Here is a 6,333-nt window from a genome sequence, read left to right as displayed (position 1 = left end):
CGAAAAATCTCTTTGCTTTTATATGTAGCACCGATTTTACGCTGCTGTGCAAGAAATTTGTGGTGGTTCGCGTGCTGAACGAAGAAAACAACCTCCTTTCACCCGCCATTTTTCCTGGCCAGCGTGCCCCCTAGAATTCGCTAGAGTCACGAATACGATGGCTGCGCTCTGCCCCGCAGCGCCCTCACCGGCGTGCTTGCACATCCCGACACACTCACGTCCACCGGATGGCACACCGTCCCATTTTAGTACACCCTAGCAAGGCCACGGGAAATAGCGTCAGCAAGGTAGTGAAGGTGCAGCCACCTATTCGACGTCGTTGCGCGCGCAACCAATGGCGTTGTGCCACGGGAAAGGGGGAGGGAGAGAGAAGAACCAGTTTGCCCTTCGCTTACTTTCCTTCCCTCTCTTCTCTTCACACGGCGGCAGGGTAGGAACTGCGTATAACCTATCCCGCGCTTCCATTGCATTTCACAAAAAGCTAAAACACGGCAATTTGTTTTTTGTTTTTTCAGGCAGAGGTTAGGAGCTTGGTTTGATCACGCGCTTTGAACATCAGGATCAAAGACAACGTCCAGTGAGTACAGCGTAGTCACTCACACATTCCATTCATATCTTGGACAACACGGCGTGGCATGTGGCGCTGCATATCGAACGCTTCGCCCTTTAAAAAAAAAAAAAAGGTTTCTGCGCATGAGCGGTGCACTATGAAAAAACAAGGGTGTTTATAAACAATGGGTTGGTGGGTTTTTTTTTTTTTCCAGAGGGGACGCTATAGAAACTATGTTATTTTTTGTTTACGCAGGAGGGATGAAGCATCCTTTGTTGCTGTCACGGTTCATGATTGTCCGGTTCCTTTCTCAGGTAAGAGGAGAATATCATTCGGTGGTTAGAATGCCAAACCCGTGTCGTTCCTTCATTTTGCCCGGATGGAGATAGTCTGCCCACCGCTAAAAAGATGCCGGTATAGCCGTCGGACGGAGATACTTGAGTTAGACTTCTTCAGAACTTGTAGAAGAGAGAAAAAAAGTGTTTATCTTCGATTTTAATTTTACGTACACTTGGTAAAAAGCAATCTGAGAGAGAAAACAAGAACTTGTATAATTCTTGAACTTTTAAGAATAAAACAATTACATTTAATGTGCAGTTTAGCATACTGTAATCTAAATATTTTAACACTCAAAAAAAGGGTGTCGTGCTACACCCTTTTGTCCCGTATAATGCACCTCAAAACTTCAGTCTGATTTACAGCGCATTGGCGCTGAACAGACTACCCCAACTTTTACGATGGGCTTTTGAAAGGTATGGTGTAACTTAATAAACAGCTAAAGTACGTATCAAAGACAACAGAAAAAAAAATACTTATTTTTTGTAGTAGGGCCAAGAAAATCCCGATTATTTTTTGTGTAGTCAGTAACACGTGCGTTAGATATTTTAATAAGTTGTACCACTCGTCTATCAAGCCGCTCGTGAAAGTATGTACCGTCGGTTCGACTTGTGCGCGCAGTAGGTGGACCTGAATTTATAGGGTGTCTTATATGGAACAAGGGGTGTAAGAATATGCCTTTTTGTTAGTTTGTAAGCGTACTTTTAAAGTATACATTAGCGAACTTCGAACTTAAGCGGCGTGTTCTGGGAACCAACGTGTGTATACTAAACCTATATATTTAATATCCTCTTCATTAATTAAAACAATACTTCAAATATACTTTTTTGAAGCGTGTCATACAAGCAGAAATTCAATATAGTTTTTGTGTGTCACTTTGCACTCTGGGTGATTCTGTTAATTAAAAACAGACAGCAAAAGAACTTACAAACCTCAAGTTTTTTTTTTCCACGTATATGCGGAACGTACTAACAATGGCCGTTACCTTTAAACACCTCTCATCTCGGCCTAACCAGTTGGTCAGGCCGATGCTCGTCAGCTCTTGTTAGGTCTCTATTTGCATATAGCGCCATTACCGGGTTTGCATTGTACGGTCTTCCGCTGTAACTGATCAACAGAAATAAATATGACAGCTCCCATATTTATTCAGCCTGAAGTGAGAAAAACACAACTGTATTCTGGAAGTTATAGAGGTAGATTCCGGAAGCGGGATACTGCCCTTGTTTTTGAAGTAGTGGGAAATTAAAAATTGCAGGCCAAGTGATTAAGAATCAAATTAAAAACAAAACAAAGAAAGCCGAAACCGGCGTGAATTGCATCCTGGGTACATAGCATATGCAGTCTGTTCATGCCCTAGTATGGCTATTTCCTGTAACCTAATCAAACTTATACCCCCTTTCAGACTGACAATTAAATGTCAATTCCATCGAATGGCATTTTTGCGATCGGTGAATCAGCTCGCGATCTTTCGCGTGTGGAACAGAGTGTCGCGCGCTGATTGCCCGATCACTCAAATTTCATTTGATGAAAATGACATTTAATTGGCAGTCTGACATGGGTATAAGCAGACATGCGATAGTGTACAAACATTTCCAGCTTTCGCAGCTACTGGACGCAAAGTGAACAAACATCTTACCCAGGAGAGCGTGAAAGAAAGCAGGGCCTTACACCGTCAGCAAGCCTCACTCTGATCTACGACTCCAATCTCTGCTTTACACGTCCTTTCGCCTGCTTCACAATTCAACATCCGCTTCAGTTTTTGATCCATGATGGAAGAAACAGTAGCTCCCTGCTTCTCTCTTTCATGTTTTGTCCGCTGAATGGCGTCGCCTCCATTTCAGTTGCGAGGTTGACGCTGGCTAGCATTGGCTCTGCACGAGCGAGGCTTAGCGACGTACGGCTTGAAGTTAACTTTAACCTCAATTCACAAGTGAAAACCAAAGCAGCAAAGTTTAAACACATGGATAATCCATGACGTTATGTTGAATTATAGACAGCCATTGGCAGTGCTCTTCTTTTACAGAATCGCGTAGATTATTACTGCGTTTGTATTGAGCAAGTTGTTACCATGATCGATAACAAAATCGGCGCTAAACACGAGCCGTAAACAGGCTAGTGTTTAGCGACAATTTTTGAGTGACATAATTTTAAACCATCACGAGAGAATCATTTCCGGACGCCTGGATTGCTTTCATTGTAGCAAGGTTTTTAGATTTGTTGACGATTATTTAGTTTAAATGCATTAAAACGCTTGTTTTGACGAAAACCCGGTGGTGTCTTGCGTTTGTCAGTTGTCGCGTGCGACGCTCCGATTTCTCCGAAGCGCTGACGTGAGCTTGGTTCAACCTCTCCCTCTTTCCCCAGCGCTGACAAACTGACAGACACCGCCGGGTTGTCGTCAAAACTAGCCCTCTCGTTTTCCGCAAAGTCACGCGCACCACTGGCGCTTCAGCCAGAGAGGAGAAGGTTCCGCGCAACACATCCTAGATATCAAAGCCGTAGTGCTGAATAATATGCCGTCATCAGAGAAGACCAACACTGGGAACAGATTGAAAACGAGTGCTGCGTCAGCGCTCGGTTTCGATTGTAGTGTGAGCCGAAGGTTGACTTAATCGTCGTGTCCAAACTGTGCCAAGCTTTGGCCTTTTCTGATTACACCCTCTCATTCAGCACTACGGCTTTGTTATCTAGGAGGTGTTGCCCCATGGCGCGGTGGAATACGGGTGTGCTGAGTTACCGCTCTGCTGTCTCCGGATGTTCTTAGCTTTGGGTATCCGTAGTAGCGGTACGCCCGCTGTGATGTGTGTTTGTAGTTAAAACGATGGATGGCGGTTCACTCCACGAGTGATATGAATGCGGTTGCTTCCCCGAGTGGTATGGATGTGGTTCTTTCCACGAGTGATATGGGTGACCGTATCCAAAGGCGCCGACGTGCTCTGACAGGCAGAGTACAAAAAGGGGTGAAAAAATACCGGAGGATCCGTAGTGGTACTTTTGGGTAATTCGTTAGCAAGACCCTTGGGACACTTTACTCACGCCCCCCTTTGGGGAACGCCCTTGACGAGGCCAAAAAGAGGGAGCAAAAAATAGGGGAAAAAAAAGAGAAAGCCAAAGAAAAAAAGTGAAGCGGTCAGCGTTAACGTTTCCCAAAGGAAGACGTATGTGGCGTTTCCAATGGTCACACTAACGGATTCCCGAAAAATCCACCAAGAGACTTTCGTGTAATTTTTCTTGACCTTAATATTTCTCACTTGCCCTCGGCGGCGGACAGTCTTTTAATTGTCTATAACAGGGGGGGAGGGGGGGGGGGGCAGGCTGACCCGCCCTAAGAGCCGCAAACGAAAGCGCGAAACTTCCAAGAGACGGGGGGGGGGGGGGGGGGGGAGGGTGCAAACTTTTGTCCAGAGCAATAAACGAGACTTGAGCTACTTTCAGTCTATCCGAGTCAAAAGCAGTCTATTTGTACGTGAGGTTGCAGTAGCACAAGACTACAAAACCGCAACCTGTTTTTCGATTTAAGACGCACGCGTTCCATTTCTCTTTTTGGAGAAGTGCTCGTGTGACCAGGAGGGAGGCGGTGAAGGGGAAGGGGGGCGGGGGGGGGTACGGGAAGGTAGCCGCGAGCCGCACTTTAACACGCGAAGAGCCGCGTGCGGCTCCCGAGCCGCAGCTTGGCCACCCCTGGCTATAAAATGCCTTAAATCATCACCAACTTACGCATGAGGCATTAGTGGATAACGCCAATTAGTGTTTAGGCATTATGCACACCCTTTCGGAGCAACATGTGTTGCTCTGAGAGCTAACAAGCCGCTGTTGCTTTTCAACTCCTCCCTTTTGAAACTCGTTAAGAGAATAATTGTAAATGTATTCTTTATGAACGGCCTGGGATTTCATGTCAACCTGCTATACCTTAAGGCCTGATGCAGCAGACGGAACGCTTGATGGCTGCAGGTTTTCCGGAGTCTCTCTTGGTGTGTGTTGACGAAAGGGTTTTAAGGAAGCTACGAACCGAAGACAGTCCAGATCAAAACACAGCCCAAAAGGAACAAAAAGTGGTGGTTGTACCATGCATGCGCAAAACCGCACACAATCAAAAAGTGGCGGTTGTACCACACCCATGCACAAAACCGCACACAATCTTAAGAAGGTAACAAACCGCGTTAACGCTAAGGTGGTTTTTTCGCCACCCCCAAAAATTCGCCAAGATATGCAAACTGACCGACCCCTTCCGCAAGCGCAAAGTAGGCTGGCTGAAGATGCATCGCAGCCCGCTTGTAGCGTGCGCAGAAGGAGCAAATAGTCGATCAGATCCCGCTGGCGTGAGGCAGGAAATACATGGGACAGACAGGAATATGCATTGATAGATTATGCGAATACAACCAAATCGTGAATGGGCATCTGGATGGCCATTTGTCGATGGGTTATGGCTGTGGATGCAAATCTTAGTTCAAGGCATGCTCGATAATCAGAAGACAGAAGGATAAAGTGGTACGGGAAATCATACAGGCAGACCTGATAAAAACTTACGGAAATCGGTGCGTCAGCGTGGCTTCGATTGATCTGGCGGATAAAGAAAACCACTTCTTGCGAACAGCGAGTTTGCAGGGTAATGATTGAGTGGCGTGATGGCGCAGAGTATTTATATGCATGTTTTTCTTAATAATAAACAGTTAACGGTTACGCATTGTTTTTTTCTGTTCTCTCCTTTTGTCTGTGTCTAAACTCGCCACCACGTTCTCGAAATTTCATCCAAGTATCTGGCTTTAACACAAAAAGAAATCAAGCACATTTTTTGTTTCAACCCAAAAACGCTAGACTACGGCTTCTAGAGGGACACACATTTAGGATAATCGACTGTATGATACGCCAGATTATAATTGCTATTCTTTTGTTATATATTCTTATCTGACAGCTTGATTTTCCAAAACAAGCTGTCAAGATGATTCTACAAAGGCAGGAGTGGGCTAACAGCGAATAGAATAGTACTGCGTCATTCATATAGCCTTCACACTGATGGGGGAACCGACGACGTACGGATTCTATAGTTCACTGCAGCGTTGAAGCTAAGAACGACGCTTCGCAATTTGATTTGAACCGCTAATTGCCCCCCCCCACCCCCTTTTTTTTAAATATATATTGAGGGTTACCGATGCTATAGGACCTTCCCGATATTCGCCTTTTGTAGGCTGGCATCTTTGCCGACTGTGCTGTAAAAGGCGTTCTGAGAGTGCGCAGTAGCTTTCTTCCACGAAATACGAGACTCCACACATGCGGCCACTGCTTAGGGACGCAGCATCTTTCGCCCGGGGTGATGAGCGCCGGAAAAGGTCTATAGACAAACTCAACTCTCTCGCGTCACGCCACTGCGATGGCACTGCTGTCGGCACTGCGCATGCGCAAACGCCACCAGGTGTGGGCAAACGCAGGCCTGTTTGTAAACAGGAGGA

The 6,333-nt window shown here is 45.9% G+C and overlaps 1 protein-coding gene across 1 annotated transcript in view; it reads left to right on the top strand.

Moving 5' to 3' along the window:
- The first annotated feature begins 744 nt into the window (after positions 1–744).
- Positions 745–6,333, top strand: part of LOC8037471 — a 229,565-nt gene continuing 223,976 nt past the window's right edge. Inside the window, exon 1 of the mRNA XM_042288954.1 lies at positions 745–864. The gene's annotated coding sequence lies outside the window, so the exon portion shown is untranslated. The remainder of the gene's footprint in view (positions 865–6,333) is intronic.

This window comes from Ixodes scapularis, unplaced genomic scaffold (assembly GCF_016920785.2).
Source record: "Ixodes scapularis isolate PalLabHiFi unplaced genomic scaffold, ASM1692078v2 PGA_scaffold11__112_contigs__length_91849675, whole genome shotgun sequence".
Lineage (NCBI taxonomy): Eukaryota > Metazoa > Arthropoda > Arachnida > Ixodida > Ixodidae > Ixodes > Ixodes scapularis.
This window is presented reverse-complemented; position numbering and strand designations above follow the sequence as displayed.